The 26098-nt window shown below is 37.8% G+C and overlaps 1 protein-coding gene across 13 annotated transcripts in view; it reads left to right on the top strand.

Annotated features, from left to right (window-relative positions):
- Positions 1 to 26098, top strand: part of SLC16A7 (solute carrier family 16 member 7) — a 217187-nt gene that overhangs the window by 70867 nt on the left and 120222 nt on the right. For 3 of the 13 annotated variants that reach the window (XM_055396366.2, XM_055396367.2, XM_088837070.1), the window contains exon 3: positions 17036 to 17108. The exons of 9 other annotated variants lie outside the window; for them this stretch is intronic. The gene's annotated coding sequence lies outside the window, so the exon portion shown is untranslated. Of the gene's footprint in view, positions 1 to 7456; positions 7508 to 17035; positions 17109 to 26098 lie in introns of those variants that run through there. One more of the 13 variants, XM_055396371.2, reaches the window with a different exon arrangement.

Here is a 26098-nt window from a genome sequence, read left to right as displayed (position 1 = left end):
ATATTGTGTTAGTTTCTGTTGTACAACTAAGTGAGTCAGCTATGTAGACTTGTGCTTAGTCGCTCAGTCTTGTCCAACTCTTTGTGACCCATTGGACTATAGCCCAAGAGGCTCCACTGTCCATAGGATTTTTCAGGCAAGAATACTGGAGTGGTTGCCATTTCCTTTTCCAGGGGATCTTCTTGACCCAAGGATTGAACCCAGATCTCCTGCAGGGCAGGTGGATACTTTACCTGCTAAGTCTTCAGGGAAGCCCAGTCAGCTATATATATACATATATCCCCTCCCTCTTGACCTTCCTTTCTTCCCACCTCACCCATCTAGGTCATCACAGAGCACTGAGCTGCTTTCTCTATGCTATACAGTAGGTTCCCACCAGCTATCTATTTTACACAGTCTCTTTAACCTAGGAAATTTCAAAAATTATTTTGTCTTCCCCATTCAAGTTATATTCCAGAAATAATGAATTGTGAATTCCTGTTAAGAATAAATCAGTTACCTTCGCTAATGCGTCCATGAAAAATCTGAATAATAATGAGTACATTGGTTTCAGATATAGGGTACTATTTCTTAGATATCAAATTCTGATCATCAGATTCTAACATTGCTTAACAGCTTTATGATGCTATGGCAGATGCCCTGAGCAGATGATTTTATGATTGTGGTTTTTATCTATAAAATATGTGAATGTATGTAGAAATGAGTTAAATCACACAAGATTCTGTAGTATATGAAAACTGATAATACTTTATATTTTAAGTTTAATAGCTAAGCTTTGTTAACTGTATATGAATCTATTTTCCATCATAAGAGTGACTGTTTGAGAAAAGAGATCCTATCTTACTTATCTTGACCTTCTTACTGTTCACAACATAATGACTTTTATATGCCAGCTACTCGCTAAATGTTGGTTAAATTGACTAATTAACACAAGGGAAAAATAGATTTGGCTAGTCCCTTTGACTCATCTTTTTAATTCTTAAAATTGATGCTAACTAAAGAATGTGGCTTGGATATGTGGTCAAAAGGAGTTTCTAATTGAATTTTTCTCCAAAATTTAGACTCCCTTTGTAGGAGCACAGCCTGCGCTAGTATATACATAGTATGGACCAGACTCGGCTTCCCTGGTAACTCAGCAGTAAAGAAAGAATTCACCTGCCAATGCTGGAGACTTGGGTTTGATCCCTGGGTTGGGAAGATCCCTTGGAGAAGGAAATGGAAGTCCACTCCAATATTCTTGCCTGGGGAATTTCACAGATAGAGGAACCTGGCAGGCTGCAGTCCATGGGGTTGCAGAGTCAGATACGACTTAATGATAAAACGACAACAAATGAACCAGGCCAGAACCCAACTCCTCTGTAGGAAGGCATGTATTGAAAAGAGAGCTCCAGAAATTTCTGTCCTAAACTTGCTTAGTTTTCTTTTTTCAGCAATCAGATGTGAAATGTACTGAAGTATTATTTTACCAGCATTGTCTCTGTAAGGAAAGGTGAGGCCAGTAGGTAGGTGAGAAGCCTGAGACTCAGAGAGGTCAGGTACTTTGTTCAAGGTCAGAAGTAGAATGAAGGTCTGAACCTGAGCTTTCTAACACTAACTCAAATACTATATATATATATATATATATATATATATATTTAAGAATCCTTTAGAATAGGGTGAAGAAGAACAGCAAGGAGTTGTTCTACACCATAGTAGGAAATAGCTAGTTCCCAGCAGGAGGAAGCTGAGTAAGTAGACTGGGGCTCCTCACAGGGCCAGACAAAGGTGAAGACAGTCTGTGTGCTCTGTCTGCTACTAAGGAGGATGCCAAGAGAGTTGAGTCCACACAGGGAAACCAGAGACAAAATAATTGAAGTCATAGGATTTTTATCAAGTTCTAGGACATGGTTATGACTCCTATAAACCTTGCTTTTGTTGTTATGTCTTTATATTCTTTTTTCAGTGCAGCCAATCTTTACTGGTAGGTGTTAAGAGTGAAAAATCCAGAGGGATGGGAAGGGAGGTGGGGTGTGGCTCTCCTTCCCTACTTGAGGACTCTGTAACTAGGCCGGTAGAGTGCAATCACTTGACTACAACTACTTTGCACCCAGCACCCTCTAGAGAACAACTCCCAAGCATGAGGGCTCCTCCTGAAATGGGGGAAGGGAGCAGCACTCTGGCAGGGGCATGGACTGTGTCGCACCTCAGGCTGCTTGGTTCCTTCCTGCCACACCCCTCAACAGCCTGGGGTAGGGGTATTAGGGGACTGAGCTAAACTTATCCCTTTCCAAATCTAGGTGTCTGCTTCATACCTCTGCCTCATTACTTTTTTTTTTTTTTCTACCTCTACTGAGATATACTAGATGACATATAATATTATCTAAGTTTTAGGTGTGCATGCATGCATACTAAGTCACTTCAGTTGTGTCCGACTCTTTGTGACCCTATGGACCATAGCCTAGCAGGCTCCTCTGTCCATGGGATTTCCCAGGCAAGAATACTGGAGTGGGTTGCCATTTCCTTCTCCAGGGGATCTTCCCAACTCAGGGATCACACCTGCATCTCTTATGTCTCTTGCATTGGCAGGTGGGTTCTTTACCACCAGCGGCACCTGGATATTTGATACGCATATATATTATGAAGCTATTGTTACAATAAAGTTAGTTAACATAACCTTACATAATTATCATTTTGTTGTCGTTATGGTAGTATCATTAACACTGTACTCTTCCTAGCAACTTTCAAGTATACAATATGATATTCTTAATTATTGTCACCATGCTGTACTGTAGACCCTCAGGACTTACTTAGCTTTTACCTGAATCTTTGCATTCTCTGACCAACATCTCCCATTTCCCCCACTCCTCAGCTCCTGGCAACTGCCACTTTCTTCTCTATTTCCATTAGTTCAGTTCCACATATAAGTGAGATCACACCATATTTGTCTTTCTCTATCTAAATTGTTTAACTTTTACTGTAATGGCCTCAAGGTCTATACATGTTGTCACAAAAGGCAGAATTTTTGTCTTTTTTTATGGCTAAATAATATTTCAGTGTATATATATACATTCGTGTGTGTGTGTGTGTGCACGCATGCGTGTTTGCATGTGTGTGGCACATTTTCTTTATCCGTTTATTTGTGGTGGGCACTTAGGTTGTTTTTATATCTCAGTTAGTGGACTGACACTGCAGTGATCTCAGGAGTGCAAATATCTCTTCCAGATATTAGTTAAATCTTCTTTGGTTATATCCCAGAAGTAGAATTGCTGGATCATACAGCAGTTCTATTTTTAATTTTCTGAGGAAACTCCACACAATTTTCCGTAGGGCTTCAGCAGTTTACAGTGCCATCAACAGTGCACCAGGGCCCTCTTTTTTCCACATCCTCACCAGCATTTGTTATCTATGGTCTTTTTGATAATAGCCACTATACTTTTAAAATTTACATTTCATGACATCAGCATTTGAAAATTTTATACTTTAAAGTAATTTAAAATGTTTCAAGGTTTTTGGTAATTTTTAATAAAGATAGAAATTCATTTTGAGGTGTGGAAGAATCTCATACCTGGTAAGATGTGACTGGGCCAGTAGATGTATTATTGCCTTGAGCTCTGTTTACTCACATCTCATAGTAATGTCTAATGCCTTTGTAGAATTTAAAAAAAAAAAAACAAGAGAAATGATGGCTTCTATGTTACTAGCAGCAGTGAAAAGTCCATTAAAACTAACATTAACTTTAAAGCTCCAATGTTAGTATTATTGATTATAGTAGTAGATGGAAAGTACAAATGATTGTATTATCTTATAACATGCGCTAAGTCGCTACAGTCGTGTCCATCTCTTTGCGACCCTATGGACTGTAGCCTGCTAGGCTCCTATATCCATGGAATTCTCCAGGCAAAAATACTGGAGTGGGTTGCCAAGGGATCTTTCAGATGCAGGGATCAAACCCGCATCTCTTTAGTTTCCTGCATTGGCAGGTGGGTTCTTTACCACTAGTGCCACCTGGGAAAGCCCATCTTGTGACATATCCCAAGGTATACTTGTTTGTGTGTGTGTATGTGTGTGTCCACAGATGGCTGTGGGGTATGAGGGTAGGGAAAGCAGCAGTGAGGAGTTATTGATTACTATGCCATGGTCTGAGCTTCTATTAACTGACCAGTTTAGGCAAAGATACTGAGGTACTGAGGCTTTACTCAAATAGAGAAAGTGGATGTTGGTATAACAACTGGAAAGCTATCAACTTTATTGAAATAAAATTGTGCCTATGGGAAAGAAGGAAAGGAGATGTATTTGAGTCCTTGTGGAAGTAGAATCTACCAGGACTGGTAATTCGATGTGATTATAGAGAAAGAGAGACAGGATTGCTGACTCTAGCTTTGAGCTGAGCCTCTGGCAGAGGCTGCTGCATTTACTAGAAAGCTATGAAACCACGTGTATGCTGAGGGTGATGGTGGGGAGATAAGAGGAGTCAGAAGTTCTGAGCTAGAAGTTCTGAGTCAGAAGTTCTCTCTCTGAATGTGTTTCCTTTATTGGCTGAATACAGTAAGATCTATTAACTGGATAACAATCAAAGAAGGAAGTACCTTAAATGTTCCCTATACTCAAATCATGCTTCTAATAGTTCTGCTCTAATATTATTGAGCTGCTGTCATCAGCAAGAGGAAATCTGTTGAAATGGCAGAATACCTCTATATTTTGAGTTTAGGACCCCTTTGCTCCCATTATATTTTCCTGTGGTATTTTGAAAGTTTGGAAGAATTAGCTTATGCAAGAAAATTTAACTGAGGACTTTTTTTCCTTCTATGCTTATCAAAGTTAAAAAGAGATTTTCTTTTACATTATAACTCTGAGGGATAATTAACTCAGGGAATAAGTTTGGGTTGTTATTTTCTATTATATGCTGATTTCAAACTCCATTATGATTCTAGAATTCTGAAAATAATGAGATCACAATTATGCTTAATGAATGTTAAGAGTATAGTACTCTTTCCAGGAAAAGAATAGAAAAAAAACAACAACCGAATGGGAAAAGCAACCCATTGAAAGATTTCCATTGTGTTTGTGAAGTATTTGATTAGGCTTTTGACTAGTTCACTTCTTTTCCCCACCCAAATATCTATAACTGAGCTTTCCACTTTGCAGAATTTCTTACATTTTTTATGCAGATTAAAAACTTGTGTCTTCCCTATTAGCTCAGTTTTTACTCCTTAGTCATAATGTAGAAAACATCAAAATCTCACAAGGGAAATATGCGAATCCTGCATGGAACTTGGGAATAATGTTATAAACAAATTCATGGCCAAGAACCCATTGTCATGTTTCAAACGCAGAATTAATAACCTGTTCCAATAGCACACATGCTATTTATCAAGGTTTTCCCCTGAGGCTGTTTTCTCTCTTTCACTGTCTTGTCCCTGAATTATTGAAGAATTTTGGAAACTGGAATAAAAAAAAAAAAAAAAACTCACTCTACCACATTTTTGGAATTACTCTTGAGAATTTATAACCTTGGAAAAGGTTAGTCACCTTCAGCCATTTTCTCCCCTGGGCTCTTGGTGAACAAGTCTGTTTTGCATTTGGCTTTTCTTTTCTCAAAGGTTTATGTAATAAACATGACTGTCTGTATTACTCAGATAATAATTTTTTAAGGATTTAGTGTTGTTGTAACAATAAGCAGAGTCATACAAAATAAGTACAAAATATATTGCTCATACTTCTGCCAATTCTAATTTTTATAGCCCTTGTGTTATAAAGTTATTCTCTTGATAACATAATATTTGTATATTAAACAGATATATTTTTATATTTCTCTTTTTATTTAACTTTAGAGCATTTTATAATAATACTAAGTAAAAATATTAATCACACATGAGACCTTTATACATTTAGCATTCTTGGTATAATTAATGGTATGTTTGCTTAATAAAGTTAATAATTGTTTGCATAGAACTGGGTCTTGTCATTTGGTATTATATTGATAAAGCAAATGACTATTGAAATTTTATTCTTCCGCATTTCAAAAAAATATTACTTAAGTATGTCTATGGAGTACATAATGAAGTTATTATTAATTGATTAATAACCTATGTTACATCAGGTAATTTTACCCTCAATAAATGTATTGAACACTTACTACCTACTAAGCACTTTTCTGTGTTGCGACAAAGGTATTTGAAGAGTTCTCAGTAAAGATGTCATCTGCTTTTGATTTCTGTAAGTACTACATAATTGCAAAATCCATATTACAATTCATTTAGTGTTTTAAAACTTTATGTCTAATATTGTACAAGACAAAATTTTCCAGTGCTTTTATTTTGTTTCATTTTTTTTAACTTAAGATTTTAATAGAAGACAGAAAAACACTGAATGTCTTATTTTGTAAAGGCATTTGCATCATTTAGTTAAAAAAATTAGAAGAAATGTCAAGAGATTATTTATGTTACTTTCTGGTTATTGAAATCATTATATATGTACCTTTAGAAATGCAGCCTATTAACATCTTTGGGGATTGTATTTTACAAGTTGTTGCTTATTGCCTAAGTCTAAATAATGCCATCTTTCATATGGGAAATCAAATTCTCATCTACTAACCATAGAAAGGCTGACCTGCCATTCAGTGGAGAAAAACGTGGACCTTGGATCCAAATAACAAGAATAACCAGAATTGGAATCTAGGACCCAATATTTACTGACCTGAGTAACCAAATCTGAACCTCTGTGTCCTCCTGCTTTAAACATGTATCATAATAGTCTATCTTATAGGGTCCAGAGAATGAGGTCATGTATGTCAATTGTTTGATAAAATAACCTACCTAGAATATGGGAAACACCCACTAAATGATAGCTCTTCATTTCTATAAAGCTTATTGTAAGTTCTTAAATACAAAGTCTCACCATCAGATACCCCATTACACTCTTGGGGGAGGACCCTTTGTGACAGAGGGCAGGCATTTACAGAATGGCTGGCCAAGTAAGCCGTGTAGTGTGTGATTAGGCAACAGCATGAAACTATCTGCCTCTCAAGGGGTTCAACACATGGCCCTGGCCTCTTTATTATTGTTTATAACTGATTGAGTAGTATTATACCAGGTGAAGATTCACTGATATTTTAATTTATATGTTCTATTTGTTTTACAGTATGTTCTATTCATGATGTTAAATCACACAATGGCCTATATACTTGAAAATGTGGTTGTAGCAACATCAGAGAAAGAGAATCAGAAGGTTAAATTTAGCAGTTTAAATTGCCAAACTTGGTTACCTTCTTTGACCCAGGGTATAATTTAAGCCAAGTTAACTTTACACTGTAAAAAGTATGAACTAATGGTGCATATCAAAGCAAGTCCTTCAAGAGACAGTGCTACCTTTTCCCAGATTTGAGAGAAGCAAGAGTGGGAGGGCAGAGTAGAGAGTCTCTTGAGATATGTATGCAAGTTTGCTTCCAGCTAAAAGTTAATGATCAGTTGCCTTGGTTCTCATCTCTGAGCCTTGAGAAGTAGCACACTCGTGTTCTCTGTCTATTCAGGTAACTTTTAAAGTATACAGCTTGTACCCATGTTAAGTGATACTTTAGATAATAGAAATTTTTTATTCCTTTAATATCAACTGATTTCATGTTCTAAGTTTAATGAAAGAGAGTGAAAAAGTCTGCAATTGTTGGCTAAGAGAAAAAGATTTTACTTTTGAGTGGTACTGGGTTAAGGGTAATGGGGTATTATTCTATGCTTGTATTATGTAAATAGATTTTTTAAATGTTTTATGAAACTAACTGTTGTCATTCTTAAACCTCTTGGCTGAAAGATGTATTAATCACACTTACTTAATACGGTACATTATATAGTCAGCCAAGTTGTCATTAGTTAAGAAAATTTTAAACTTTACTTAACATTGGAATTTTGAAGGCAACTCTGAATCTTTAAATAGTAAAATTTCATTTTTACTTGATATTAGATAACAATATTGGAAGTAATCTTATTTTTCTTATTCTAAATCATAATGTTTATAAACATCTATGTGTACTTTGCTATAAAACTTTAAAAATTAATTGGGTTTTATTATAGGGCTTAGGTAATTTATTCCCAAAATGTTTGGAACTATATTATGGAAAGATATAAAGCTATTGTGTGTGATGCTTCTGTATATTTATATATAATTAAAAACACTGACTACTAATTTAAAGTTTTAAGGCTGGTTTCTCAAAATAAAAATATCTACTCTATACATTTACAGTGTAGTCATATTCTGTACTGAGTTCTCAACATAAAAAGACACATTTCATAAGCCACTGGAGCTGTAACTTAGATGAATGTATTTTCTGTTCTTTCTAAAGTGTCTGGCCATTGTTATCTTTATTCAGCAAATATCCAAGGCCAAAAAACTTGTTTTGGTTGTATTTAGGCTCACATGATAAAGACAAGTATACATCAAAAGCTAAGTGCAATTGTGGTAATACTCATGCAGTTTTCTATTTATATTTCTCTTGAACTGAAATTAAATGTTAGACAGTGATAAATGATTTTGCTATTGAAATTGGAAACTCATAGAAACCTTGAAGAACCATCACATTTTATATATGAGAAACTGGATACAGAAAAGGAAAGTAAAAGCAGCTATTGAAAGTTTTGGGACTGGTAACAAAAACTGTATTTACTGGGTGACAAATAGAGTTAATGATTTCTTAGTCAGTGTTCATGTTGTTTTTGAAAAGGAAATACTTTTTAATCCTCAATACATTTCCATTTGGAGGAAGAGCTAAATAAATACTGGCATTTAAGGTGTAGTTGTGCAGTGATATTTTCTAGATTCACCACAAGTATGGCTGAAACTTTTGTTATCAATTTATTATAACTTATATAATCCATGCCTGTATGTGGATTTGCTTAGGTATGCTTATGTTCTTAAGGTTAGAGAAAAGAGTTTTGTAATTTCTCCTTTTGATATACACTAAAGCCATTCTGACAGGTTCATAATTTGTAAGTTAATATTCAGATGGCTGAAGTTTCACTAATTAAGGAAATACTAAATATGAGTAAAATCAGCATATGCAGATGTATATGAGTCACCTTCATTTAAAGTTTGAAACAATTTGCACACAGTCTAAAGATAAAGCAATTTTTTTTTATGATGATCAAAAAATCAAAGTTTGAGTTCTTAGCACATTTTTCAATTCATCTTTTATAATAATAAAATATATTTGTATTCAGAACTTGGCTTGCACTTATTAATATGTAGACACTAGTCTAATTTACAGTGTCCATTGGATATTTACCTACTTTTCTACTCACTTTTCTCACTTTTCTACTGAGAGTATGCAAACCAAATTACCATCAAAAAGTTTGTCTCTGTTCCTTTAGCTCATTATTAGATCTACTCCAGGAATTGCTGAAAAGGTCGCCAAGGTCCTTTGACAGTTACCCATAAATATTAACACACAAATATATACAAACACACATGCACACATGCATACAGACACATAAGATCTATCTAGGGAGGAAAATAGAACATCAATGCTTTCAATTCTATAAAGGATGTAGGTGTTGGAAAACTTTGCTTAAAATTCCTGCAACATAGTTAACTTGCTTTGCTCATCATGGGCAAATCACATAACTTGTGAAGTAAGCTATAAATGGAGGTTATAGCTTAGGGCTTCCGTCACTTGTTTAGTTTGAGAATCATGTGAACTTATATAAAAGTAGATTCTAAATCCTTATTGAGCACTTCCTAAGCCTTCGGTTCAAACTGCTGCTGCTGCTGCTGCTAAGTCACTTCAGTCGTATCCGACTCTGTGTGACCCCATAGATGGCAGCCCACCAGGCTCCCCCGTCCCTGGGATTCTCCAGGCAAGAACACTGGAGTGGGTTGCCGTTTCCTTCTCCAATGTGTGAAAGTGAAAAGTGAAAGTGAAGTCGCTCAGTCGTGTCTGACTCGTAGCGATCCCATGGACTGCAGCCTACCAGGCTCCTCCATCCATGGGATTTTCTAGGCAAGAGTACTGGAGTGGTATTCTCCCTCAGTTCTGGAAATAAATAAGTCTGAAATAAAACATTGGCAAGGCTTTCTTGGAATCTTGTGGAAAAGGATACTTCATTTCCTCCCCCACCTTCTGATAGATGCAGGTGTGACAGCATATCCAATTTATGCATCTGTGTTCTTATGGCGTTCTCCTTGCGTTTGTCTTCATGTGGCCATCTTCTTATAAGGACATGTGTCATATTGAATTAGAAGTCCATTATACTTCAGTATGCAGGAGACGCAAGAGACATGGGTTCAATCCCTGGGTCAGGAGCATCCATTAGAGTAGGAAATGGCAACCCATTCACATTCTTGCTTAGAGAATCCTGTGGACTGGTGGTCTATGGTCCATAGGGTCACAAAGAGTCGAACAAAACTGAAGTGAGTTAGCACAGACACACACACGCATGCACACATACTTCAGGATGATCTTATCTTAAAAATAACATCTACACTGGCCCTATTTCCAAATAAGGCCATATTCTGAAGTTTTGAAGATTAGGACTTATATCTTTTTTGAGGAACACAGTTTAATCCATAACAGTTTGCGTTTTGATACTCCCAAAACCCATGTCCTTCCCATGTAAAAAATATGTTCACCCAATCCCAGTATCCTCAAAGTCAATCATTGCAGTATCAACTCTAAGTACCAATTTTATCTAAATCAGTTTTGGGTGAGGCTTGGCATATAGTCCAGCCAGGGAAAAATTCCTCTCCATCTGTGGACCTCTGAAGCCTGGAAAACAAGTATTCTTGTTTCCAAAATACAACAGTTAGACAGATATAGAATAGGCATTCCACTTTATAAAGGGAAAAAATGGAAGGAAAAAAGGACTGCTGGTCCAAACTCTAAAGTGGGTTTTCAACTTAGCTGGACAAATTCCATTAGGTTTTAAGACTGGAGAACAGTTCTCTGTGGTCTGATGCCCTGTCCTCTAGACCTGCTGGGGCGGCCCCTCCCCTTAAGCCCTGCCTCCTAAAACAGGGGCTGTGGCCCCACCCTCTTTAACTGAACTGGTCCTTAGCTGAGGCATCGTCATCTGTGGTTCTTCCCTCAGAGTCACTCTTGCTTGATTTCATCCTATCACTTTGAACAATGTTTCTGCTGTTGTATAAAATTTTAAAAACATGGTTTGCCTTGTGCAATTCATGGGGTCCAAGCCATCAGACCAGAGAGTTTTCCACAGATCTTTTCTGGATTCCTGCATCTTGGCCCCTGGCTTCTGATGTGTTGCTTGATTGGATCCATGAGTCAAGCACATAATCCCTTTAGTAATGGTTGTTCTGGACAGTTTCCAGAGAACACTATCTGGATAGGCTGAGGATTTTTCCAATCATAAGTTCTAGTTCCTTCTTGCTTAACAATTTCTGCTTCAAATTTTGTCTAATCCCATTTTACTATCCAAGACAGAGAGTGGCCAGGTCTTGCCTCCCAGTTGGTTGGAAGTGACAACTTCAGCTCTGTGTCCTGTTTCATCACTTAAAATTTTTACTTTCCACCCCAAAGAAGAACACAGTTCAGCCAAGTTCTCTGCCACAAGGATCATCTTTCCTTTGGTGAGCAATAACATGTTTTTTATTTCTATCTGAAACCTCAGCAAAGACATCTTCAACGTTCATATTTCCAGTAATATTCTGGTCAAGACAATCTAAACTTTTACAGTCAAGATCCTCCGAATTATTCTACCCTCTATCCGTTACCCAATTCCAAAAGTGAAAAAAGTGAAAGTCACCCAGTCATGTCCAACTCTTTGTGACCCCATGGGCTATATCCTGCCAGACTCCTCTGCCCATGGGATTCTCTAGGCAAGAATACTGGAGTGGTTTGCCATTCCCTTCTCCAAGGGATCTTCCTAATCCAGGTATCAAACCCAGGTCTCCTGCATGGCAGGCTGAATCTTTACCATCTGAGCCACCAGGGAAGCCCCCCCCCATTCCAAAGCCACTTCCAAATGTTTAGGTATTTTTATAATAACACTCCATTTCATGGTACCCCCAAATTTTCAGCATTCTCCAGAGAGACAGTCCCAAGAGATTTCATTTCAGACTTGGCTTATATGATCATGGGGGCTGGCAACTCTGAAATCTATAGGGCAGACTGGCAATCCATGTAAGAGTTGATGTTGTAGTCTTGAGTCCAAAGTTCATAGGGCTACTCAGCAAGCTGGAAACAGGCAGGATTTCCATGTTACAATCTTGAGGCAGACTTCTTTCTTCAGGAAATCTCAGTTTTTGCTTATATGGCTCTCAATGGATCAAATGAGGTCCACCCATATTGTGTGGGGTAATTTTCTTCACTGGGAGTCAATTTATTGTGAATGTTAATTACACAAAATACCCTCACAACAATATCTCAATTAGTTTTTGACCAAACAGCTGGGCCCTATAGCTTAGCTGAGTTGTATATCAAATTAACTGTCAATGGTAGAACATATAGGAGAAAAGATATGGAGAAGTGTTTGATTTTTTTTAATGCAAAGTACCTCTTTCTTTCTGTCACTTTTTTTTTTTCCAGTTAAGAGAGTTGACTGGAAATTTTCTAGGAAAACTATAATTTCCACTTTTTATATTTTGCCTCCTCAGTCTTCCTTCCTTTTTTTTATGACTTATTCTTGGTGTGATATAGGCTGCTTAGAAGGTCTTGGGGGCCTGACTGTATCTGTGTGTGCTAAGTCACTTCAGTCGTGTCTGACTCTTTACAACCCTATACACCATAGCCCTCCAGGTTCCTTTGTCCATGGGATTCTCCAGGCAAGAATATTGGAGTGGGTTGCCATGCCCTTCTCCAGGGAATCTTCTCAAACCAGGGATTGAATCCTCATCTCTTATGTCTCCTGCATTGGCAGTTGGGTTCTTTACCCTAGTGCCACCTGGGAAGCCCCTTGAATCTGTATAGTAGAGACCAAAATCCATGTATAATGCATTTTTCTATCTCCTATCCAGCCAGGTAGTTCTGTTAAAATAACTTGAAGATCATAATCTTTGTAATCATGTTCTTTGTAATATAACTTTTCATTGTCTACATGTGCCTCCACCTCTCATTTGAAATTGCAATGCACACTGCAGCCTTAGGGCCTTTGCATGTGTTCTTCTCTCTTCCAGGATCTCTTCCTTCATTCAATTTTATGTTGTATACTGACACTTAATTTTGATTATTTGTTTAAAAGTCACTTCCTCAATGAGGTTAGCCCTGTGAGGTGTTCTCTGACCAACAGATTTAAAATTGCAACTTCTTACCCCTAGTTTTTCATTACTTCCTTTTGGGTTTCATTTTACTCCATAAAGGTTACCATCATGAGAAATGTCTTTCATTTCTTTTCATTATTTATTGTTTCTTCTTTTCCTTCACCTGTTTTTCTACTAGAAAGTAAAAAAGCAGCAGTTCCAGTCTGTTTTGTTTATCATTTATTCACCGTGCCTGTAATAGCGCCAAGCACATGTACATAATATAGTTCCTCATTGAATAATTAAATCTTGTCTTAGCTCAGGTACTAGTGCTTCGTAGATGCACTTCATAGATGGAGACCCATGCTTTTCTTTTTTATTACTCCCCTTCTCTTCTTCCCCGTGCCCTGTAATAAAAGCCTTTCTGTAATAAAAGCCCCACAGCATGAGGGATCTTAGTTCCCCAAAGAGGCCTTAAACCTACACCCCCTGCATTGGAAGGTAGATTTTTAACCATTGGTAAGTCCCCAAGCCAGGCTCTCATGTCTTCCACTTTGCATGGAGCCCTTTGAGGCCCTTCTATCATGCAGAAGATGAACTTCTGCTTCATTGACTGATTCTGGCTCCAGATTTCAGCAGCCTCACTGTTTCACCACACTGTGCTTCTGACAATGAAGATGTTTATTGTGGCTGTTATTAACTATTATTTAATTTGGTTTTCTCTTTCCAGATTTTATTTTTCATCACTGTTATATCCAATGCAAAGTTACAGAAGTAACTTGATCTAGGGGCTCACTTTTTACTAAAGTTGTTCAGTTCAGTTCAGTTCAGTCGCTCAGTCATGTCTGACTCTTTGCGACCCCATGGACTGCAGCACACCAGGCTTCCCTGTCCATCACCAACTCCTGGAGCTTATTCAGACTCATGTCCATTGAGTCGATGATGCTATCCAACTATCTCATCCTCTGTCATCCCCTTCTCCTTCTGCCTTCAGTCTTTCCCAGCATCAGGGACTTTTCAAATGAGTCAGTTCTTTGCATCAGATGGCCGAAGTATTGGAGTTTCAGCTTCAGCATCAGTCTTTCCAATGATTATTCAGGACTGATTTCCTTTAGGGTTGACAGGTTGGATCTCCTTGCAGTCCAAGGGATTCTCAAGAGCCTTCTGCAACACCACAGTGCAAAAGCATCAATTCTTTGGCGCTTAGCTTTATTTATAGTCTATAGTTGACACTAAGTTCAGTTCAGTTCAGTTCAGTCACTCAGTCGTGTCCGACTCTCCACGACCCCATGAATCACAGCACGCCAGACCTCCCTGTCCATCAGCAACTCCCAGAGTTCACTCAAACTCATGTCCACAGAGTCAGTGATGCCATCCAGCCATCTCATTATCTGTCGTCCCCTTCTCCTCCCACCCCCAACCTTTCCCAGCATCAGAGTCTTTTCCAGTGAGTCAACTCGTCTCATGAGGTGGCCAAAGTATTGCAGTTTCAGCTTTAGCATCAGTCCTTCCAATTAACAGCCAGGATCGATCTCCCTTAGAATGGACTGGTTGGATCTCCTTGCGGTACAAGGGACTCTCAAGAGTCTTCTCCAACACCACAGTTCAAAAGCATCAATTCTTCGGCGATCAACTTTCTTTACAGTCCAACTCTCACATCCACACATGACCACGGGAAAAACCATAGCCTTGACTAGACGGACCTTTGTTGGCAAAGCAATGTCTCTGCTTTTTAATATACTATCAAGGTTGGACATAACTTTCCTTCCAAGGAGTAAGCGCCTTTTAATTTCCTGGCTGCAATCAGCATCTGTAGTGATTTTGGAGCCCCCCAAAATAAAGTCTGACACTGTTTCCACTGTTTTTCCATCTATTTCCCATGAAGTGATGGGACCAGATGCCATGATCTTTGTTTTCTGAATGTTGAGCTTCAAGCCAACCTTTTCACTCTCCTCTTTCACTTTCATCAAGAGGCTTTTGAGTTCCTCTTCACTTTCTGCCATAAGGGTGGTGTCATCTGCATATCTGAGGTTATTGATATAAAGAGGCTGGCATTTCTGTATTGTAACAAAATAGATCTGCTTTGTGTTCTAATTGTGTGGGTTGCAAAAATGACATTATTGTATAAAAATCAAAGAGCCTTACTTATATTCTTACCTAGATGGAAGACTGTAGCATCTCTATACTAATATAGTTTTGTGGGAGTAGTTTACAATAGTCCTAGGGCTTTAATTCAAAAACAATTTTGGATCTAGTCTGGAGAAGGAAATGGCAACCCACTTCAGTACTCTTGTCTGGAAAATCCCATGGATGGAGGAGCCTTGGAGTTCACAAAGAGGTGGACACGACTGAGTGACTTCACTTTCTTTCTTTTGGATCTAGTCAGCTATTTGAACCAAAGCTTTACTAAAGCTGTGGAATTCTGCACTATAAAGCATAAAGGAGTAGACTCTGACTTGGGATATTTTGTAAGCAAGAAGTTTCCATTTCTATTACTGCTTTCATAAAATAACTTAAAAGGCTCTTATAAAATTTAGGAATTTTGAGCAGTGTAATAATCATTTCAGGATGATATCGGACATAATCCTCCCACATGTAATAAACTTAACCTGTTGGATAGAATTTTTAGCATTTTATATCTGAGTATAGAAGAGCAACAACCAAAAATAATGAGTTAGTTTTGGCATAATTAATATTGAGCTGTTCTTTCTGAGAGCAATTGGTAAATAGATTCACTTATTTCTTGAGACTAATTCCAGAATATACCGGTAGGACCATGTCATTAACTTAGAATAAATGCTGAAAATGAGATTTGTGATGTAGAACAAAGTTAAACCTAACTCTGTAAGGAGATAGCTTGTGTTACTTTTAAATTAGACCAGTTGCCAGTGAATATGGGTATTTTTGGTCTGCTAATGGCAACCCACTCCGGTGTTCTTGCCGGGAGAATCCCATGGACGGGGGAGCCTGGTGGGCTTCTGTCTATGGGGTCGCACAGAGTCGGACACGACTGAAGTGACTTAGCAGCAGCAGCAGTGATCCTTATTAAATTTTTTTAGCAATAAAACATTTCATATTAATGCTTAATAAATACATTTTTCTCTTCAATGTAGGCTAAAATCATAGAAATAGTGAATAACTGTCTCATATAATTTAGGAGGATATTGGTAGCAATGAAGAAAGTATTGTGATATCTATTTCTCCCCTATAACAATGAACTTAATGTTAAAAACACTTTGTAAAGATGAATATTTAATTTAGTGTATCAGTTCTTCAAATGGCTTCAGTCTCTGTTGGACTGTGCTATGACATTTTCTGCAGCATCATTGGTTGTCTGACAGAGTCAACTTTTTCTATTAGCTGTGTAAATATACCAACATCTCTTTTACTAGGAACCTTTGCAAAATATTGTTGTCAGGATCATTTTTCTCATTTCTTTTCACTTGACTAAACCATCTCATTATTCCAGACTCAACCAAAATATATTTATGATCTCCTCAGCTGGTTTAATTGTACTTCCAAGTACAATAGTTATTATCATAGACCAGTTTTTCTCAACTAAAGTTTGATGAAAAAAATTAAACCTTTGATGAGAAAATTAAAGCTAATGCCTTAAGTCCTGGAATGGATTGAATTATCTCCCATGCATTGAGATGCATAATATTTATGTAATATTATTAGAACTCAGAAAATGGTCACTCAAATCACTGTCTCTGTTTCGAATAACTCCAGCTGAGAAAAGTTGCCACAAATTATTATAATTTTCCTTCTTATTGTTTGCTATCTCCAAATAATTGTATATTCTGTGACGTTACGGACTACATCTTGTTCCATCATCGTAGCCCTAATGCTAACACTTTGAACTCCTTCCATGTAGGAGTTGCTTGATAAATATTCGTGAAATGAATGATAGAAAGAAGTTTCTTCTGGAAGAACTTTGATGAAATAAGGTAATTTATATCACAATATCCAAGGAGAGATAATATGAACCCAGGTCATATATGAATTAGTGTTAATATTTGAAGGATCTAGTCAGGTGGGGAGAGTGGTTATAATCTATGGTTATAGTCCTGAGCTCTCAGGTTATTTTATTCATAAGTTAGCTAGTCTGGGTCAGCAAGAATGAAAATGAGTAAGGCAACATGTCTCATTATCCAGCAGGCTAGTGAAGGTTCCTTTCGGAGTAGTGATGACAATGGTTCCAAGAACAGCAAGAGGAGAGGGGCTCAAATGGTTTTCAAGTAACTACTAGTTTTATATTTGCAAGTGTTCCTTTAGCCATGGTATTATGGACTGAATATTTGTGTCCTCCCCAATTCAAATGTGGAAGTCTTAACCCCCCAAGTAATGGTTTTAAGAGATGGGACCTTTGGCAAATAATTAGGTTATGAGGTGGGAGATCTAGTCTGATGGAATTATTGCCCTTATATGCAGAGGCACCAGAGAGCTTGATCTGTCTTTGCCCGTGTCCATGCACCACTGTTATATAGCATCACTGACTCATGGTTAGATAGCCTCACTGATTCAGTGGAATAGTCAAGGACAGAGAAGCTGGTATGCTGCAGTCTATAGGGTCAAAATAGTCAGACATGACTTTGTGACTGAACCAAGAAAGGCAATGTAAGCACACAGTGAAGAGGCAGTTTTCTGCAAATCCAGGAAAAGACTTTCAATGGAATCTGACCACACTGGCACCCTGATTGCAGACTTCTAGCCTCTAGAAGTGTGAGAAAATAAATTTCTGTTGTTTAAGCCATCCAATCTGCCACCCAATATATGATACTGTGTTACGGCAGCCCTGATAGACTAATACACACGGCAAGTCACATGGCCAAGCCCCAAGTAAATGTGAAGAACTTTTTAAAGAGGTGGATACCATAGAAAGGGGGAATAATTTCTGGCCAATTTGGCTAATTTTGCAGTCTACCATAATTGCATCATAGTCTTTAAATAAATATGACGCATGTAGGTATCATAAATTAGTTAATTATGCTTCTTTGGGTATAATTTTTTTAAGAATGCTACTACTTTAGAATAAATGACCTGGAGCCAAGTATTCTGATGTTATTCAGTGCTTACACATTATGCATGTACTCTTTAAGGGCACTCCAGGACTATTATGTTTTACTAGTTTTGCAGACTAGTTCATAATTCCTAGTGGTTACATACATGAGTCCAAATGACAATACAAGTGAAATACTCATTCAATCCGCCTTCACATAATCTGTTCAGAACTTAAAATTTCTATTATTTCATTGCCAATTGACCTTCAGGCAAATTGTCAAGAAATTTATGAGGGTAGCAGCATGAATATGTGTTCCCAAATGTCTCTTGGGTAAAATATGACTCATGGTTTTCTTGCTCCTGAAATGATTAAGCCTCAAACCTGAAGTTGACAGCAGAGTCATTGTACAGATTGATGTTCTCAATGACTAATATTTGACAGAGTTTGCTTCTGATTTATTATGCTGCTAGGTAAAAACAATCTACCTCATTTTTTAGTATTTTTACTATGCTCTTTCACTAATTGGATGAAAAATTCAATTTCTTTTATATTGAGAGACATATGCATTTTTAATAAGTTAATATTTTAAATTAAACTTTTATTCTTTAAAAGTATAATTTTAATGTCTTTTTAGTAGACTGATATAGCCCTGCTCTTCTTTTTTAATGTCATGTAGCTGTTGATTTTTTTCCTAACAGTAAGGAAATACTTCCTAATACTTTTATAAAATCTATTTAGTAATTATTGGATTTTTATTATCATTTATTTATTCAAGTACAGCAAATGTACTTGAAAAACAACCATTGACAATTAGGTCAGCCTTTACTAATAACTGAGCTTGAAATTCCTAGAAAACAGAAAACTAAGAAATCACTTTTTTCTTACTCAGGATTACTTTGAATAATTATAGTGTTTTAGAGAATTAAAATATGTTACATTTAAAAAGGAAACAGTGCAATAAATAAAAATAGAGGGAGAGGAGACAATATATAGTTCCTTCCTACAGTATTTTCATCTACTAAGCAGATAATAGAAAAAGTGAAGTCGCTCAGTCATGTCTGACTCTTTGCAACCCCATGGACTGTAGCCTGCCAGGCTCCTCCGTCCATGGGATTTTCCAGGCAAGAATACTAGAGTGGGTTGCCATTTCCTTCTCCAGATCTTCCCGACCCAGGGATTGAACCCGGGTCTCCAGCATTGTAGGCAGACGTTTTACTGTCTGAGCCACCAGGGAAAGCAGATAATAGAACATTGATATTTATTATATGGAGAAGGCAATGGCAACCCACTCCAGTACTGTTGCCTGGAAAATCCCATGAACGGAGGAGCCGGTAGGCTGCAGTCCATGGGGTCATGAAGAGTAGGACACGACTGAGCGACTTCGCTTTCACTTTTCACTTTCACGCATTGGAGAAGGAAATGGCAACCCACTCCAGTGTTCTTGCCTGGAGAATCCCAGGGATGGCGGAGCCTGGTGGGCTTCCATCTGTGGGGTTGCACAGAGTCGGACACGACTGAAAACCACAGGTATTTTTAATAAATACAGATTTCAAGAAACATTTACATAAATTAGAACATTTCTTAAAACTGAAGTGAGTCTCTTATAGGCTATATATAGCTGAGTCTTTTTTTGTGTCCATTTAGCCATTCTATACCAATTTGATCTGCTTATGTTTAAAGTGATTATTGATGGGTGAGGATTTACTAACACCATCTTGCTAATTATTTTTTGGCTACTTTGTAGCTCCATTATTCCTTTTTATTGTTGCTGTCTCTTATGAATTTATGATTTTCCGTAGTAGTGTGCCTTAATATGACTTCCAGGGGGTGCAGTGGTAAAGAATCGGCCTGGTAATGAAAGAGAAGTTAAGAGACTTGGGTTCAATCCCTGGACCGGGAAGATCCCATGGATGAGGAAATGCCAGCCTATTCAAGTATTTTTTCCTGGAAAATTCCATGGACAGAGGTGCTTTGTGGACTACAGTCCATGGGGTCACAAAGAGTCTGGCGGAACTGAGCAACTGAGCACACATACCCTGTGAGTGTTAAATTGTTTCAGTCCTGTTTGACTCTGCGATCCCGTGGACTGTAGCCCACCAGGCTCCTCTGTCCATGGGATTCTCCAGGCAAGAATACTGGAGTGGATTTCCATGCCAAGCAATCTTCCCTACCCAGGGATGGAACTGCATCTCTTATGTCCCCTGCATTGGCAGGATTCTTTACCACTAGTGCCACCTCTTGATCTTTTGTGTATTTTCTGTAGGTTTTTGGTTTGTTTTGACCATGGGACTAACATTAAATATCTTATAGGTGTAACATTCTATTTTATTATGATAATTTAACCTCTGTTGCATAACAAAATACCCTCTATTTTTCAGCCCCCACATTTTATATTTATGATGTCAAAGTTTACCTCTTTTTATGCTGTATTTCCATTAACAAATTTTTATAACTATTATTGTTTTTAGTAAGTCTGCTCTTCTCTCTGTCCCTGTAGCTACTGCTTTGTGATGGCTTTTCTAGATTACTGCAATAGAATTTAACTACTTTGTTGATATATCCTCTGTCCTCCATCAACCATCTTCTCTGACTTATTTCTAGGATTATTTTCCAAAATGCAAACTAACTAATTCACTCCCTTGCTCTAAACACAGAATGTAAGTTCCAAAACTTTAAGATGAATAGGCTATTTGCTCCTCTACTTCTCCAGTCATATCATGGTGTCATGTCTCTCATTTCTAGGACATACCAACTGGTTTTTTTTTTTTTTTTTGTCACCTATTACCACTCCCAATCTCAATCTACCTCAATCCATCCCAGAAGCTCCCATTCATCTTTTAAGACTCAGTTCCACCAAATCAGTGTTGTATCAGCTCTTCTGGAGATTGTTTCTAGGTGACCCTCCTCTTAGCTTCATAGAAATCTGAATTTACCCATCTAATGATGTTTGCCATACCATAATGTTATCATCTGTTTCATAACTTGCTTCCTGGATTGAGTGATTTTTTAGGTCTGGAACAGTACCTTGTATCTTAGTCATCTTTATGTTTTTTGTCTGGCCCATTCTTTGGCATGAAATGAGATACCCAGTAAATGTAAAGTGAATGAATGAATGCTGGAAACAAGATATGAAAAACAATGTTCTGCTTTGATTTCATCATCAGGGCAGAATTAGAATAAAGGAAGAAGCTTGATAAGGCTTATCTCTAGGAATAAAAGCTCAGAATAGAAACTCATTTCCACTTTAATTTTCATCTGAGAGGGAGGCAGGATATGTAATTGAGGATCAGCACAGTTAATACTCTATAAGCAGTGAATCTTATCCATTTTTATCATTTTTCCTCTCCCCACAGGGATGATTAGTAATAACCTGAAAAAGAAAGGACTTTTCTGTGTATTTAGAAGCATTGAGGAAAGGCAGGTTTAGGGAGACTATCCCACTTTGATGTCATAATTGCAAGAGTAGAACTTTTCAAAGGACAGAGAGGCAACAGACAAGATGATAAGAAAACAGACTGAGTCCCTGGGACCCATAGCCAAGAAAACATGAAGCAGGGGAGAAGTGAATTTGTCCTGAGAGCTTTCAAGAGCCTTGTATATTACCATATGTAAAATAGATGAACAGTGCAAATTTGGTGCATGAAGCAGGGCACCCAAAGCTGCTGCTCTGGGACAACCCAGAGGGATGGGGTGGGGATGGAGGTAGGAGGGGGGTTCAGGATGGTGGGACACATGTACATGTGTCTATGGCTGATTCATGTCAATGTATGGTAAAAACTAACACAATACTGTAAAGTAATTAGCCTCCAATTAAAATAAAGATATCCTTTTTTAAAAAAAAAAAAAAAAAAGAGCCCTGACGCTCAGCATGGTAGAGCATGGGGGCATTTTCCAGTTAACGAAATTTGAAAAACACCCTTGAGTTTTATAGGCATTATATTGGAGTGGGTTACCATTTCCTTCTCCAAGGGATCTTCCTGACCCAGGGATCAAACCCTTGTCTCCTTTATTGGAAGGTGGATTCTTAACTGCTGAGCCACCAAGGAAGCCCTACTCTTTAGAAGCAAGTAAAACAAAAATTCCTTCTCATTTTACCTTTATTGACTACATTGGTGTTTACTCCACTCCTGAATAAGGATTCTTTATCATAATACCCTATTTAATTTTGTTATATAGGGCATCAATCTGTATTTATCTTGTTTATATTTGTAACTTTCTTTTTGCCTCTCTCCTCCACTAAAATATACATCCATAGGTTGGAATTTGTTTTGTTCAGCACTGTAGCCACTGTTCTCAGAGAAGGCAATGGCAAGCCACTCCAGTACTCTTGCCTAGAAAATCCCATGGATGGAGGAGCCTGGTAGGCTGCAGTCCATGGGGTCGCTATGAGTCGGACACGACTGAGAGACTTCACTTTTACTTTTCACTTTCACACATTGGAGAAGGAAATAGCAACCCACTCCAGTGTTCTTGCCTGGAGAATCCCAGGGACAAAGGAGCCTGGTGGGCTGCCATCTACGGTATAGCACAGAGTCAGATACAACTGAAGTGACTTAGCAGCAGCAGCAGCAGCAGTAGCGCCTGCTCTAGGTACATAGTAGGCTTTCAATTGACATTTGTTGAATGTTTACTGAATATGGAGTCAGACTGCTATTAATAAACTCAGTTTTTCTGACTCTTTACCCTTCACTTGACTTCACAAGGACCTCAAATTCTCCAACAAGTCTCCAATCGAGTATTTCTGGGAATCACATGAGATCAAAGAGAGATCAAATGAGTTTTTCCATGACTGTTTCTCACCATTGCTAATACCCTTAGTGGAAACATTGCTTGTGTAAAGGATCTTGTCTCTTGATGCTTCCAAAGTAACTATTCTGCAGGACACAAAGCTTAGGTGCAGGCTATAATGGAAAAAATGCCCCTTGTCCACATCTTCACCACATTTTCTCATCAGAATCTCAAACTTTTGCTGTGTTCAAAGCCTCAGTCTCTCAGGAAAACAGTTACTTTAGCTTCTGTCTTGAAACTCTGTCCACTGGAACCTGCAGGCTGGACAGTATGGACACCATGCCATCCATCTTGTTTACTGTTTTACCCTCTCCTGGGTATCTATATATTCTTCTCTCTGCTTATAGCCACATAGCACAAACAGAGTTGTCAATTCGTGCAAATAGATTCCTAGAATCATCTTCAGTTAACTAGCTCTGTAAGAATAGTTTGGAACCTCAGTTTTACCTGTATCAGAATAAACTCTCTGCATAAATAAATATACTGTTCTCCTCTGAATCTAGAAGCCTTCATGGCTCATCGCAAGCAATTTTAAAATATAGAACTGCTTCAAAAATTGTAGAAAAATTGTTGACAGCATTGTTTCCTAACCAGATTATCTACTATAATAATCTCCCTGTTCACCAGGAGGAGCGCACAAATTAGAACAAGGTATAATCATGGTGAAGATTGAAAAGGGATGGAGAGTAGTTCTCATTTTGCAAGTCCTTTTTTAAGGTTAAGTGTGACTGAACATATTTCAAACAGTGATTCAATCTACAGCATTTCATAATCTCTTAGATTTGAATGTGATCACTCTGTTACTCAGCTGTGAGAATAACTGGAATCAATGACAGTCAGGTTATTTTCTTCTTAGGTCCTTGAAGAACATGGCTTAGTCAGTCCCAACTCCTTTCAGAATAGGGGTAGAATGAAAGATCTAATTACTTCCATCACTTAGAAAGGCCTGTTTAGAACCAGATAGAGTCATAAGACCCCAGGAGTCCATAAACACAGCTTTGTTCCTCAAGGTCTGTGGTGATAAATTTTGTCTGTTTAAATCCAGCTGAACTGGGTAAATTAATCCTAGAAATTCCAAAATGTTTGACAAGAACTCAGCTGGCCTTTAGCTTTTTGTGAGACCAAATTTCTTTTATCTGATTTTATTTAATCCTTTGTGAACCCTGCACCCTGTTTATTGAAATAAATTCAACCTTTTAATCTAAATCCATTGAATAGATCTAAGCTTTAGCATTATCTCTGGATAATGACTCTAGTACCAATGTCTACTTTAGGACTGCATGAGTAACAAACTACATGTTAGAGTTATTATGTTATTTTCAAAGGCTAGTTTATATAATTGAATGTACATGAATTTCTCTATCTTGAGAGCTAGAAGAAGTGAAATATTATTTAAAAAATAATGTGAAATTTTGCATATCCTACAATACTTGGCTGAAGTTCCTGGTATAGGCATTATAGAGAATATAACTTATTCATGGTTCATGGCCTCAAGATTACTTATAGTCCCCAGTAGGAGAAACACATGAGTAATTTCAAAATCAAAATATAGTATGCTATAATCAAATAGCTTTATTTGAGAATTTAGGCTGATTTTTCTTTCTTAGAAACAATTTTATGATTTTATTTTACAAGGTACTGTTTATTTGTGTGGAAGGATGTGTGTGATTTCATCATGTGACAATGCAGGAGGGTTGGGTAAAGGTAGAGAAAGTGCATTTCTTGGAAAAAAGCTTCCTGTAAGAAAGTCTGGGAGTTCTTCATTCCACAATTAAACAAATTGAAATGCCTATTAGCATAGTGAATATGTTAATAAACAGACTTCCAGAAATTTTGAAATAAATACATCATTTAGTAAAGAATTTCTCAAGTCTACCTGATCATTTACATGTAATTCCTACTTTTCTGATATAGTATTTTGCGATTAAAAAAAAAAAACAGAATGGTAAAAAAGAGCAAGACAAATTTAATGTGGTCAATTTTTGTAATGCCTTGGATTCATGCTGTGGGATTCCATTGAATTTTTTGAGTGATGGAGTAACCCAGTCTGAGAAGTATTTTTTTAAATTGACTACTATCTTATTAATTTTCTCTAAATTGTTTTTATTGAAGTATACTTGATATTGTGTATGAAGAGTACTTTGGGGAGATTAATTTTGAAGAGAAGCTGGATGTATGGAGAGGTGTGGGAGGCACAGATGGGAAATTAAGTTGAGAGAGTTCCTTAGGGGACTGTGTGAAGGGAAAAAAGGTGTGAACCAAGGTGGTCAAAAAGAGAAATGGAAAAAAGGACACATTCAATAGCTATTAAAGATAAAAAAGGCATGAAAGAAAGGGAAAGAAAAGACTCAGGATCTTTCAGCCTAGGGACCAGATCTTATTACATTTAAAAAACTTGGGGCAGTTAACATTTCAGTAGGGCATCTTTTGAAAATCTCTAGGAAGCAGTAGGGCTTCCCAGGTGGTGCTAGTGGTAAAAAAATGTGAAAGTTGCTCAGTCGTGTCCAACTCTTTGCAACCCCATGCACCGTACAGTCCATGGAATTCTTAGGCCAGAATACTGGAGTGGGTAGCTTTTCCCTTCACCAGCAGATCTTCCCGATCCTGGAATTGAACCAGGGTTTCCTGCATTGCTGGAGGATTCTTTATCAGCTGAGCTATCAGGGAAGCTCTGAGCCATCGGGGAAGCCCAGTGGTAAAGAATTCACCTGCCAATTCAGGAGACTTAAGAACCAAGGGTTCGATCCCTGGGTCTGGAAGATCTCCTGCAGGAAGGCATGGCAACCCACTCCAGAAATCTTGCCTGGAGAATCCCATGGACAGAGGAGCCTGGCAGGCTACAGTTAATGGGGTTGCAAAGATTCCAACATGACTGAAGCAACTGAGCACACTCGCAGTAAGCAGTAAGAAATGAAGAACTATAACTTAGGAAAAGGATTGACACAGGGGATTCTGGGAAAGGGTGAAGGCAAAAGGAGAGAAAGGCAACAGAGGATGAGATGGTTGGATAGCATCACACTCAATGGGCATGAACTTGAACAAACTCCAGTAGGTAGTGGAGGACAGGGAGGCGTGGTGTGCTGCGGTCTATGGTGTGCTACAGTCTATGGTATCACAAAGAGTTGGACAGGACTTAGTGACTGAACA

Source organism: Moschus berezovskii, chromosome 6 (assembly GCF_049115385.1).
Source record: "Moschus berezovskii isolate FMDL1 chromosome 6, NW_MosBer_1.0, whole genome shotgun sequence".
In the NCBI taxonomy this organism is placed as follows: domain Eukaryota; kingdom Metazoa; phylum Chordata; class Mammalia; order Artiodactyla; family Moschidae; genus Moschus; species Moschus berezovskii.
Note: the sequence above shows the minus strand (reverse complement) of the source record. Positions and strands in the feature narration are given on the sequence as shown.